A 14,893-nucleotide genomic window follows, 5' to 3' on the forward strand; every position below is an offset into this window, starting at 1 on the left:
TTGTCAGCACATCGAGCTATCAAACAGGAACCAGGGGTAACCCAATCCGGCCCTTGGCCATGTCCAACCGGACAAGGAAGGAGTCATTCAATCCTTTGAGTCAATTATACAGAAACAGAATGAGGCCATTCAGCCCATTGAGCCACTTATACAGGAACAGGAGGAGGCTATTCAGTCAGTTGAGCCAAGTATATAGGAACAGTAGGAGGCCATTCCCACCTCAATGCACTTACAGAGGGGCAGAATGCGGTAATTGATACTGATTCCTGATGAATGGCTTATGCGCAAAACGTTGGCTCGCCTGCTGTGCTTTTCCAGCAAACCACTGTCTACTCTGATCTCCAGCATAGGCAGTCCTCACTGTCTCCTAATTGATGCTCTAACATGATGAACACTTGGAGCAGAGACTGCACAGACAGACTGCTCCACGTTGTACCTCGTGGCGTCATCGCTCATGATACACACGTGGGACTTTAACGTGGTTTACTCGCGGTGAGGAGGGAAGCCATATGCCTTGTGTGAAGTCTCAAGAAGGCATATTCCACCTCCGAGGTGAGAGCCTGGTGTTCTCTGTGTAGGGCGGAAGCTGGTGGGAATGGCTACCTGTTTCAGATGGAAGGAATTGTGGCTGCTGTTGGGGATTGTGAATAACATGACATTCAGTACAGGTTCACACACTGATTAGATTAGATCACTTACAGTGTGGAAACAGGCCCTTCGGCCCAACAACCACTCACACCGACCCACCGAAGCGCAACGCACACAGACCATTCCCCTACATTTACCCCTTCAACTACCAATACGGGCAATTTAACTCGGCCAATTCACCTAACCTGCACATTTTTGGACTGTGGGAGGAAAGCGGAGCACCCGGAGGAAACCCACACAGACACGAGGTGAATGTGCCAACTCCACACAGAGAGTCGCCTGACGGGGGGAATTGAACCTGGGTCTCTGGCGCTGTGAGGCAACAGTGCTACCCACTGTGCCACCATGTCAACTTTACATTCATGTGGGGAGAGTTAATTAAGGCATATAAACTATTAGGAAAGTCACGTTCGACTGATGAATGGACTCTCTAAGTTCAAATAATGCTGATCTTATTCATGTTAATCTTGTCTAGTGCTTGTCCTGTTCAGTGTATCCAGTATGCCTTACTCTGTCGAAGTCTATTTCCACCCTATGATCTGTCTGGCCATGCTTACTATAATCTGCCTCCACTGCTCATAAATAAAGTGTTTCCCTGTACTGAGGTACATGTGGCAATAAATCAAACCAATCAATCCTGAGTAAAGTATGGCAGCTCTCACCCTATCAATGTCTCTTTTGGAAATAAGTGATCGCTGCCTCTCCTCGTGTTTCAGCATCGCCATTTCTTCATCTCTCACAACTCTACCGATTAAGCAATCAGCCAATGTGCAAAAAGCCTTTTTCACTGCCCTGTCTACCTGTGACTCCACTCTTAGAGAACCGTGCACTGAACACCAAGGTCTCTCTGCCCACTACACACCTTAAGACCCTCGATACCCTATGAAACTCCTACCTTGATTTGAGTTTCCAAAATGCAAGACCTCACACGTCTATATTAAACTCCATTTGCCATTTCTCAACCTACATTCCCACTGATAAAGGTCAAGCGGTAATTTCTGATAAACGACCTTTAGCTGGCATCTGTGGCTGTACTTTCTGTTCAGCAAAACCCGTTCTGTCTTAAAGTGACCAGACATGATTTCGGCTTCATAACACCTCCCACCTTCAGGAAAAAAAAACATGAAACAGCAGAATGAAAAGATGGCTTCATTTCTTTTCCTCTAATTCTTAATCCCATTCTTATGAAATACAAAATTATTAATCTCAGCTATACCATACATATTAATTCTGCACACATAACTAACATTGCAATAAGTCAAACCTTATCGAAACTTTTTCCTTTAAATCTGCGACAACACATCTGCTATCATATTTTAGGACCCACAGCATGTACATTTTCTAAGTTTGAAGTCGATAAAATAAGACTCCAATGAAATACACTCATATTCTGTTCTTTAAATATTCAAAAAAATGCGAGAGGTTTGTCGTTGTCCACGATCATCTCTGACAATTTGTTTATCATATAAACATTAAAATATTGTCAGTCCAGTGCGAAACTTAATCATTCTTTTTCAATAATGGAGATTTTGCATTTTTTTTCTGGTGAATATTGAGTTTTTTCAGCAAGTATCTAATTGGCCATTCAATTCCGTCATCATCTTACTATATCAATACATCTCCGACCCCTATATCCCGAGCATCAAAAGCAATTTTCAATGGTTTTCAAAATATTTGGTTCAGCTAAAACTGGTGCGGTGATTAATCCTGCTTTAAAATTCTCAAATGCCTCCTGGCATTGTTCTGTCCACCACAATTCTGTGTTCTTCTTTAATAAATCCACCAATGGTGCCAATACGCTGCTGAAGTTTGAAACAAACTTCCGATAGAATCAACTCCGTTCCAAAAATCGAAGCTCCTCTTTCTTCGAGGATGGTTGTGGAAATTCCTCAAAACTATTCGTCTTTGTGTTCCATGGGGTCAACCTTCCATGTCCAATGTAATGTCCCAAGAACGTCACCTCTGCCTTCGCGAATTCTGTTTTTTTTTAAGTTTATTACCAAGTTTGCTTCTTGTAATCGTTCAACATGTTCTGCCAACTGTAACATGTGAGCTTTGAATCACTTGCTAAAGAACACTACATCAAAAACAATTTGTTCATCTGGCCACAACTCTGTTCCTGAGTCTTAAATGTGGCTGGAGCATTATTCATTCAAATGCTCTACCTTTTTTGTCATCTCCGGTATCTTTACCAGATGGTTGAACTGACTCAATACTTTTTTAATTTGAAAGGGGCCACTAAACCTGGCTTTGCAGGGATTTCCTACGACTGGTGGCAATATTAACAAGTCATCCCCATGGGAAATCGTCAAAGTTTCAGAGTTTTTATCTGCCACCTGCTTCATTCCATGCTGTGTCCTCTTCAGGTGCTGTTTAGATAACTCACCTACTCCATCTAATCTCTCCCTCACCTCAGATACATAATCCAAGAGTGAGATCTCCGATTTCAGTCCTGTCAGTTTATAGTTAATTAATTTCAAAGGACCTCTCACTTCATATACGAATATTAACTCAAAGGAAGTAAACTGAGTAGATTTATTTGGGGCATATCTAATGGCAAACAATATAATGAGACACCTTTATTCCAATCATTCGGGTAATTCTGACAGTACGCCGTTAATATCGTCTTCAGCATCTGACGCCAACTTTCCAAAACTCCCTGGGATTCGGGATGCATGCACTTGATTTAAACTGCTGTGTGCTGAAGCTATCCAAGATGTTCTTAAACAGCTGATTGGTAAAATGAGACCCTTTGTCTGACTTAATCACACTGCGTAGCCCACAGTGAGTAAAGAAAGCTACCAACTCCTCCACCTCCCCTTTTGCCTTTACACTCCGTGATGGAATTGCCTCTGGAAATCTGGTGGACACATCCATTATGATCAGCAGATATTGGTTTCCACATTAATTTGTAAAGGGGAGCTACACAACTAATCATAACCCACGTGCAAGGTTCTTCGAATACAGGAATTGGCAAAGACGGTGCTGGTTTTATTACTGGCTGTGACTTACCTACCGTTTGGTATGTATGATATAAACAAAAATTAACCACGTCCTTGTGCATTCCAGCCACTAGAAATACTTTAGCCTGAGTCTTCCGTGCATCAACTCCTTTGTTTTTTTCCTTTCGGTTTTCCTTCCTGTTGTAACTTATGACAGTGGGATCTTGTTACTACACTATCTGGAAAAATCCCCTGTTCTGTGTTCTTACTTTAGCTTCACCACCACAAGGGGTGCCTCTCCTACCTTGCATCCTGCTAAATCATTCCCAAGAACAAACTACATTCCTGGAACTGACACCCTGTCACTCAATCCAGGCATTAACTCACTCAGGGCTATCTGTTATTCGGTATATAAACAAGCCTGAAACCCTCAATTAGATTCCATGCCTTAACTCACTCCAGGGTACCTGTTTTCTGTATATAAACCACCCCGAAACGCTCGATTACATTCCAGGCGTTAACTCACTCCGGGATATCTGTTATTCTGTAACATAAACCAGCCTTAACCCCTTGATTAGTTTCCAGGCTGTAACTCACTCTGGGCTACCTGTTATTCTGTATATTAACCACCCTGAACCCATTGATTTGATTCCACTTCCTGTCATGTTAAGATCATGTTCCCAACACAATCTAATCTCAATAATGATCAATGTATCACGGGTCCTCCTATCTGCTGCCACGACCATCATGCTAACTTACTGATGTTTACATACATGATCAGCTGTAGCATCTGAACAATACTGTTTCAGAATTTCTCATCATTTTACACAGAAACATTCAGCTTTTTCTATTCTTACTGCAAATCACCTTCCAGAATATTCTCTTGCACCTGCCAATGTTTTCATTATAATTTACAAAACACTGACAGCAAAATAGATGACATGATGGGATGTAGCAAACTGTTACACTCAGTACCTTCATGTTGCAATGTCATAATATCCAGTCAGAAACCTGCCCCGGGTAAGAGACAAAACCTCCCTGGGCCTGGAAGTGGGGACTGGGCAGAGAACGGGGTTTTCGTCTGTCACTGAGTTAGTTTGGAAATCAGTGCTGCACATAGACATTTCTCTACATTATATTCAGTTTCTATGTGTGGGTGTGTGTGTGATGGAGAGAGTTTAAACTGAGTTTAGCTCAGCGTCTCTGTTTAGGGATTCCCTGTCCTTCAGATATTTGACTGCAACATCATAGAAAGTGTGGGTATCTGCCTGTTTCTCTCCCATCTTTCAGAACACATGGAAACCTCCACATACAGCAGTTGAATCCTGTCTGGCTCAGCTCATTGTTGAGTTGGTCCATGGTGGGTACTTTCTCCTCTGCTTTCTCTCCTCTCGTTTCCCGTTGCTCTGAAGATAAATCGCCCAATATCCTCAATTTGAATGCAATCTGCAACTCACTCCTGGGTATCTGTTATTCTACTCATAATCATCACGAATCCCCTTGATAAAATTCCAATCTGTAACTGCCTTCCAATTTTAAGGGGCTCTGCACATTAGCCACCTCAAACCTTTGATTAGATTCCTGTCTGTATCACACTCCTGGATATCTGTTAGTCTGTATATTAACCATCCAATCCAAACCCTGTTAAAGTTATCCATGGTATTCAGGGATGTGTAGGTGTGTTGCAGTAATCAGGGGTAAATGTAGGGAAATGGGTCTGGATGGGTTTTTCTTCTGAGGGTCAGTGTGGTCTTGTTGGGCTGAAGGGCTTGTTTCCCCACTGTCGGGATTATATGAATCACCCGGACCCTTCTCGATTAGATTCCAACGTGTTACTCGCTTCCACATATATGTGACTCGGATGTTTCAAAAACACCCCAAAACATTCAATTCTATTCCACTTCGATAAACACGACGTGCTGCATTTTGGGAAAGCAAATTTGAGCAGGATTTATGCACTTAATGGTCAGGTCCGAGGGAGAGTTGCTGAACAAAGAGACTTTGAAGTGCAGGTTCGTAGCTCCGTGAGAGTAGAGTGGCAGGTGGATAAGATAATGAAGGCAGCGTTTGTTATGCTTTCCTTTATTGGTCAGAGTTTTGAGTCTAGGCATTGAGAGGTCATGTTGCAAATGGACTGGACATGGGTTAGACCACTGTTAGAATATGGCATGCAATTCTGGTCTCCTTACTCACGGAAGGATGTTGTGAAACTTGAAAGGGTTCAGAAGAGATTTACAAGGAGGTTGCCAGGGTTAGAGGATTTGAGCTACAGGGAGAGGCTGAATAGGCTGGGGCAGTTTTCCTTGGACCATCGGAGGCTGAGGGGTGACCTTATCGAGATTTATAAAATCATGAGGGACATAGATAGGATAAATATGCAAAGTCTTTTTCTCGGTGTGGTGGAGTCCAGAACTAGAGGGCAGAGGTTTAGTGTGAGAGGGGAAAGATATGGAAGAGACCTAAGGGGCAACCTGTTCACTCCGAGGGTGGTAAATGGATGGAATGAACTGTCAGAGGAAGTGGTGGAGACTGGTACAATTGCAACACTTAAAATGCAGCTCGATGGGTATATGAATGGGACAGTTTTGGAGGGAGATGGGCCACGTGCTTGAAAAAGACACTAGAGGACGTTAGGATATCTGGTTGGCATAGACGGTTTGGACCAAAGGGTCTATTTCCATGCTGTACATCTCTGTAACTGTCTGACTCCGAGACTTTGTGACTCACTACTTGTTATCTGTTATTCTGTATGGAAACCACCCTGAACCCCTCGATTAGATTCCAATCTGTAACTCACACTGGGCTATCTGTTATTCTATATATAACCCACCCTGAACCCCCCGATTCGATTCCAGGCTGCAACTAACTCCGGGTTATCTGGTATTCTGTATATAAAGCACCCGGAACCCCGCGATTAGATTCCAGGCTGTAACTCATTCTGGGCTATCGGTTATTCTGTATATAACCCACCCTGAACACCTCGATTCGATTCCAGGCTGTAACTCTCTCCGGGCTATCTATTATTTTGTATATAACCTACACTGAACACCTCGATTCGATTCCAGGCTGTAACTCACTCCGGGCTATCTGTTATTCTGTATATAAACCACCCTGAACCCCACGATTAGATTCCAGACTGTATCTCATTCTATGCTATCTGTTATTGTGTATCTAACCCACCCTGAACACCTTGATTCGATCCCAGGCTGTAACGCACTCCGGGCTATCTGTTATTTTGTATATAAACCACCCTGTACCCCGCGATTCGATTCCAGGCTGTAACTCACTCCGGGATTTCTGTTATTCTGTATATAACCCACCCTGAACCTGCGATTCGATTCCAGGCTGTAACTCACTCCGGGCTATCTGTTGTTATGTATATAAACCACCCTGAACCCTGCGATTAGATTCCAGACTGTAACTCACTCCGGGCTGTTATTCTGTATATAACCCACCCTGAACCCCGCGATTCGATTCCAGGCTGTAACTCACTCCGGGCTCTCTGTTATTCTGTATATAAACCACCCTGAAACCCGCGATTAGATTCCAGTCTGTAACATCCTTTCAGGGTTGAAAGGGAAGGCTGGTACTTATAGGGAATGCTGGTTGACTAAAGAAATTAAGGGTTTGGTTCAGAAAAAGAAGGAAGCATCTGTCATGCATAGACAGGATCGATCGAGTGAAACCTTAGAAGAGTATAAACGAAGTTGGAGCATACTTAAGAGCGAAATCAGGAGGGCAAAAGGGGGACATGAGATGGCGTTGGAAAATAGAATTAAGGAGAATCCAAAGTGTTTTTACAAATATATTAAGGACAAAGGGTAACTAGGGAGAGAATAGGTCCCCTCCAAGATCAGTAAGGGGGCCTTTGTGTGGAGCCACAGAAAATAGGGGAGATACTAAATGAATATTTTGCATCAGGATTTACTGTGGAAAAGGACATGGAAGATATAGACTGTTAGGAAATCGATGGTGACATCTTGCAAATTGTTCAGAGAAACAGACGAGGAAGTGCTGGATGCCTTGAAATGGTTAAAGGTGGATAAATCCCCAGGTCTTGATCAGGTGTACCCGAGAACCCTGTGGGAAGCTAGAGAAGGGATTGCTGGGCCTCTTGCTGAGATATTTGTATCATCGATAGTCACAGGTGAGATGCCAGAAGACTGGAGTTTGGCAAACGTGGTGCCAATGTTTAAGAAGGGCGGTAAAGACAAGCCAGGGAACTATAGACCGGTCAGCCTGACCTCGGCGGTGGGAAAGTTGTTGGAGGGAGTCCTGAGGGACAGGATGTACATGAATTTGGAAAAGCAAGGACTGATGCGGGATAGTGAACATGGCTTTGTGCCTGGGAAATCATGTCTCACAAACTTGATTGAGTTTTTTGATAAAATAACAAAGAAGATTGATGAGGGCAGAGCAGTGGATGTGATCCATATGGACTTCAGTAAGGCGTTCAACAAAGTTCCCCATGGGAGACTGATTAGCAAGGTTAGATCTCATGGAATACAGGGAAAGTAGCCATTTGGACAGAGGGTGGTGGTGGAGGGTTGCTTTTCAGTCTGGAGGCCTGTGACCAGTGGAATGCCATAAGGATCGGTGCTCGGCCCTCTACGTTTTGTCAGTTATATAAATGATTCGGATGCGAGCAGAAGAGGTACAGTTAGTAAGTTTGCAGATGACACCAAAATTGCAGGTGTAGTGGACAGCAAAGAGGGTTTCATCAGTTTCCAACAGGATCTGTACGAGATGGGCTAATGGGCTGAGAAGTGGCAGATGGAGTTTAATTCAGATAAATGCGAGGTGCTGCATTTTGGGAAAGCAAATCTTAGCAGGACTTATACACTTAATAGTAAGGTCCTAGGGTGTGTTGCTGTACAAAGAGACCTTGGAATGCAGGTTCATAGCTCCTTGAAAGTGGAGTCACAGGTAGATAGGATAGTGAAGAAGGCATTTTGTATGCTTTCCTTTATTGGTCAGAGTACCGAGTACAGGAGTTAGGAGGTCATGTTGCGGCTGTACAGGACATTGGTTAGGTCACTCTTGGAATATTACGCGCAATTCTGGCCTCCTTCCTATCGGAAAGGTGTTGTGAAACTTGAAAGGGTTCGGAAAAGATTTACAAGGAGGTTGCCAGGGTTAGAGGATTTGAGCCACAGGGAGAGGCTGAATACGCTGGGGCTGTTTTCCCTGGAGTGTCAGAGGCTGAGGGGTGACCTTATAGAGGTTTACAAAATTATGTGGGGCATGGATAGGATAGGATAAATAGACAAATTATTTTCGCTGGGGTCAGGGAATCCAGAACTAGAGGGCATAGGTTTAGTTTGAGAGGGGAAAGATATGAAAAAGAGACCTAATGGACAACTTTTTCATGCAGAAGGTGGTACGTTTATGGAGTGAGCTGCCAGAGGAACTGGTGGAGGCTGGTACAATTGCAACATTTAAGAGGCAATAGGATGGGTATATGATTAGGAAGGGTTTGGAGGGATATGGGCTGTGTGCTAGCAGGTGGGACTAGATTGGGTTGGAACATCTGGTCGGCATGGACAAGTATGGACCAAAGGGACTGTTTCCATGCTGAACATCTCAATGATTCTGTCACTCTATAACTCACTCAAGGCTACCTGTTATTCTGTATATAAACCACCCTGAAACACTCGATTAGATTCCAGTCTGTATCACACACCTGGGTATCTGTTAGTCTGTATATTAATCATCCAATACAAATCCTGTTAAAATTGCCCAAGGTATTCAGGGATGTGTAGGTGAGGTGCATTAGTCAGGGGTGAATGTGGGTAAATGGGTCTGGATGGGTTGTTCTTCTGAGGGTCAGTGTGATCTTGTTGGGCTGAAGGGCTTGTTTCCCCACTGTCAGGATTATATGAATCACCCGGAACCCTCTAGATTAGATTCCAACGTGTAACTCGCTTCTACATATGTGTGACTCGCATGTTTCAAAAACACCCCAAAACTTTCAATTCTATTCCACTTTAATAAACACGAGATGCTGCATTTTGGGAAAGCAAATTTGAGCGGGATTTATACACTTAATGGTTAGGTCCGAGGGAGAGTTGCTGAACAAAGAGACTTTGAAGTACAGGTTCGTAGCTCCGTGAGAGTAGAGTGGCAGGTGGATAAGATAATGAAGGCAGCGTTTGTTATGCTTTCCTTTATTGGTCAGAGTTTTGAGTCTAGGCATTGAGAGGTCATGTTGCAAATGGACTGGACATGGGTTTGGCCACTGTTGGAATATGGAATGCAATTCTGGTCTCCTTACTCTCGGAAGGATGTTGTGAAACTTGAAAGGGTTCAGAAGAGATTTACAAGGAGGTTGCCAGTGTTAGAGGATTTGAGCTACAGGGAGAGTCCGAATAGGCTGGGGCAGTTTTCCCTGGACCATCGGAGGCTGAGGGGTGACCTTATCGAGGTTTATAAAATCATGAGGGACATAGATAGGATAAATATGCAAAGTCTTTTCCTTGGGGTGGGGGAGTCCAGAACTAGAGGGCATAGGTTTAATGTGAGAGGGGAAAAATATGAAAGAGACCTAAGGGGCAACTTGTTCACTCAGAAGGTGGTACATGATTGGAATGAACTGTCAGAGGAAGTGGTGGATGCTAGTTCAATTGCAACATTTAAAATGCAGTTCGATGGTTATATGAATGTGAAAGTTTTGGAGGGAGACGGGCCAAGTGGTTGAAAAAGAGACTAGAATTGGTTCAGATATCTGGTTGGCATAGACGGTTTGGACTAAAGGGTCTGTTTCCATGCTGTACATCTCTATCACTGTATGCCTCCCAGATTTAGTGACTCAGTACTTGTTATCTGTTATTCTGAATGTAAACCATCCTGAACACCTCGATTAGATTCCAATCTGTAACTCACTCCTGGGTATCTTATATGCTGTATGTAAACCACCCCGAACCCCTCGATTAGATTACAGTCTGTCCCTCACTACTGGGTATCTCATATGCTGTATGTAAACCCTGAACCCCTCAATTAGATTCCAGTCTGGAACTCACTCCTGGAATCTGTTATTGGATCTGTGAAGTGATCCTTGTTGGATGTTTTACCGAAGACAAGATAAACTAAATGGTTAAATGTTACTTTGGGAGCAGGAACACAGAAAGCTGCTGGTTCATTTCTGTCCTGTTACATATCTCCAAGTTTCAGATTGGGGCTGAATTTCTGTCACAATGGGGAAAGTCTGAAAAACTGTTTACTGTCCAGCATGAATGCATCATCATAAAATGAATTCCCTTGCAAGATAGGAAATGGAGACAGCTTCTGGAAGGTGTCTGTATCCCTGTGTGTGTGATTCTGTGTGTCTGTGATTCGGTGTGCATGTTCAATGTTTTATATATTTTCGAACTGTATTGATGTTGCCAGTCTCTCTTGCTTTTCCTTATTTATAAACTCCATGTCATCGTTTTACTGATATAAAATGGTGGCTGTGGACAAAGATAAATTGTCTGCCTGACTGATTTGTGTCAGGAATACTTTCAGCAAGGGAGGGGAGCAATGTGTCAAAAGTCATTTCCATTCATTGATGTCGGGGGAGGGGGTGGATGTCGAGAGAGATCAAGCAGAGAGAGAGCGAGCAGAGAGAGAGAGAAAGCAGACAGAGAGAGAGAGCAGAGAGAGAGAGAGAGCAGAGAGAGAGAGAGAGAGAGAGCAGAGAGAGAGAGCGCAGAGAGAGAGCGCAGAGAGAGAGCGCAGAGAGAGAGAGCAGAGAGAGAGAGCAGAGAGCAGAGAGCGAGAGAGAGGACAGAGAGAGAGAGAAAATGAAAGAAAGGCGGAGAGAGACAAAGAAAGTGAGTTAGAAGGAGAGAACACAAGACAGACAGAAAGGTGGATGGAGAGACACAGAGGGAAGGGGGAAAGTGAGGTTGAGAGAAAAGTGAGGCAAGGGGAGACATGGAGAGTGTAAGGAGACCCATACTCACCACCCCCCCCCCCCATCCAGCTGCTCTCAGCTCCATCTTCCCACAGTCTCTGTGTCCCATCAGGGACTGAGGCTGCATAAAGGATCAACCCTGGGATTGAGATTCAAACACCATTCACACTCACAAAGAGAGACATAGAGATACTGACTCCCCAATACTCACCCCTGGGCACGCCACATGGCTTCCTGAGCTTGGTTTAAATAGCCCAAGTCTGTCAATCAAACCCCATCTCCTCCCAAATCTCAGCTTATCCAGTCAGCTCCCAGCTCAATTACCTGGAACACACCTCCCCCAGGTATGGAACACACCAACTACCATCTTTGTGAGATTGCAGTGGGGTCTGGGAGGAAACAGCAGGTTAATGGGTTAGACCAGGGCTGACCCAGTCTGTTCCTGTATCTGATCACCCACCCCCACCCCCCCAAACCACCCACGCAGCCCAGCCTGGGAATACACACACAGACACAGAAGCTGCAGGTTCAAATGCTAAACAACCCCAGACACACACAACACAAAACCACAGAAGTTTCCACATCAACCTGACACAAGACTTTTGAACAAGTTAACACACATTCTTTGGACAAAGCCATCCAACAGTTTTGCCAGCTGAACACAGACGTATTTCACAAATTAAGACAAGAGTTTTGTGCAGATTGATACAACAGTTTCGCCCAAGTTAACACAAGTTTATTCCAGATGTTTACACAAGCTGTTTCCACAGACTGATGCAAATACCATGAACCAGTGAGCCTCTGCGAACTTGCTGAGTTTGAGTTTGATCGGAATTAGAATACATCTTCTCCGGATGAACACAGTCCCTTTACTTTTCTGGGTTTAAGCATTAGTCCTGTCGCATGTGGATGCTCCTGAAAAAAAAATGCTGCCTTAAATTAATGTCCAGTTGAAGATATCCTCTTTTTAGTCATGATTATCTCCAAAAGATGTTTGGTTTGGATTGCTACATAATGGCTCTTTTCTCCTTCTCATTACAGTGTGCTTTACCAAGATGTAAAATGTTGGGAACTTTATACTGCTTCTTGTCTTCAGTGCAAGCATTTCATGTAATTTTATTCTGATCTCTGTCCAGAATCTGCCAGACTGCTCCATGTGGTTTTTACAATATTCTGCCCTCTAGTGGGGTCAGAGCACATTGCTGTGAGTCTGACTGACGGACCCATGTGGAGTTTGCAATAGTCTGCCCTCTAGTGGGGTCAGAGCACATTGCTGTGAGTCAGTCTAACTGCCCCATGGGGAGTTTACAATAGTCTGTCCTCTAGTGGGGTCAGAGCACATTGCTGTGAGTCTGACTGACTGCCCCATGGGGAGTTTACAATAGTCTGCCCTCTAGTGGGGTCGGAGCACATTGCTGTGTGCCTGTCTGACTGCCCATGTGGTGTTTACAATAGTCTGCCCTAGATCACATTGCCATGAATCTCTCTGAACGCTCCATGGGGAGTTTACAATAGTCTGCTCTCTCGTGGGGTCAGAGCACATTGCTGTGAGTCTGTCTGACTGCCGTATGTGGTGTTTACAATAGTCTGCCCTCTAGTGGGACAGAGCACATTGTCGTGAATCTGCCTGACTGCTCCATGGGCAGTTTACAATAGTCTGCCCTCTCGTGGGCTCAGAGCACATTGCTGTAAGTCTGTCTGACTGCCCCATGTGGAGTTTACAATAGTCTGCCCTCTAGTGAGGTCAGAACACATTGCTGTGAGTCTGCCTGACTGCCGCATGGGATTTTACAGTAGTCTACCCTCTAATGGGGTCAGATCACATTGCTGTGAGTCTGCCTGACTGCTCCAAGGGGAGTTTACAATAGACTGCCCTCTCGTGGGGTCAGAGTACATTGCTGTGAGTCTGTCTGACTGCTCCATGGGGAGTTTACAATAGCCTGCCCTCTAGTGCGGACAGAGCACATTGCTGTGAGTCTGTCTGACTGTACGATGGGGAGTTTACAATAGTCTGCCATCTGGTGGGTTGAGAGCAGGCTTCAGAATCTTCACTGAAACCTCAGCGAAATTTTTAAAAAGATTCCTTTCTGCTGTTCATCCAATTATTTTTAAACTGCTGTCCCTGTTCCCAGTCCAAACAAATCCCTAACAACTCTGAAGGGAAACAGGGATGGACATATACACTCCAGATTATTCTCTCTTTCTAACTTTGTATAAAATTTTATTTTATTTGGTTGAACTGTAAAAACATGTCGTTTCTTTACTTAATCACTTCTTAATGAGATTGAGGAAGTGTTTAAGTGAAATGTAACTGCTCTCTCTGACACACAAGGCAAATATGCTTTCGCCGATGTTATCAGAGCCCATCAAATTGAGCAAAAAGTATCAAGGGGGAGGATGCTTTGATGCAGCGAGTTGTTGTGTTCTGGGATATAATTCATATCAATTCCAATGCACAACAATATTTATAAAAAAACATGTACATCTCCAAAACAAAACAGGATTTAAATATAAACATGAATAGTTCCCATCCACAACAACATTTATAAACAGTAAATAAACAGTTGCCAATCAAAAAATATTTATTAATAACCAGAGATGGTTCGATGCACAGTAATATTTACATGTAAACAGATCAGCTCCAATGCAAAACAATATTTATGCACAGACAAACAGCTCTATAGAACAATGTGTATGGGATATTGTACGTATTATATAATACAAAACCTGAAAGAGTTCAGCCACTGAATTGTAGATTTGCAGTGTTGGATCAGAATCTCTCTCAACCCCTCTCTCTCTCCTCTCTCTCACTCCCAATTCTCTTGCCCCCTTCTCCACGCGCTCTCCTCACCCTCTGTCCCCCCCCCACTCTCTTTCTCCCTCGCCCTCCCCGCTCTTTCCCCCTCCCTCTCTCTCTCTCACTCTCTGCCCCCTCTTTTCCGGTGTCTGTCTCTCCCTCCTCTCCCCACTCACTCAATCCCCTCCTCTCCCCCTCCCCTCCACCTTTTGCCACCTCACGCCCCCTCCCTATCTCCCCATCCCCTTCTCTCCTGCCTCTCTCTACCCCCTCCTCTCACCCGTGTCCACTAACCAACTACACACACTCTGCGCCGTCTCCAACCCGACCATCTCAACCCCCAAGCTCCCCCCTCTCTCTCCACTTCTCTATCTCTCCGACATCTCTTCCCCCTCTCTCTCCCTATCTCTCTCTACCCTCTCTCCCCCTCTCCCTCCCACTCTATCTACCCTTCTGTCTCTCCCCTCTCTCTCCCCCCTCGCTCTGTCCCCTGTCTCTCCGCGCTCTCTCCCCCCTCTCTCCCTGTATCACTCCCCACTCTCTCCCCCTCTACCCCCTCTCTCTTTCACCCTCGCTCCCCATACTCTCCTACTCTCTCCACCATCTCTCCCC

This window comes from Chiloscyllium punctatum, chromosome 16 (assembly GCF_047496795.1).
Source record: "Chiloscyllium punctatum isolate Juve2018m chromosome 16, sChiPun1.3, whole genome shotgun sequence".
Lineage (NCBI taxonomy): Eukaryota > Metazoa > Chordata > Chondrichthyes > Orectolobiformes > Hemiscylliidae > Chiloscyllium > Chiloscyllium punctatum.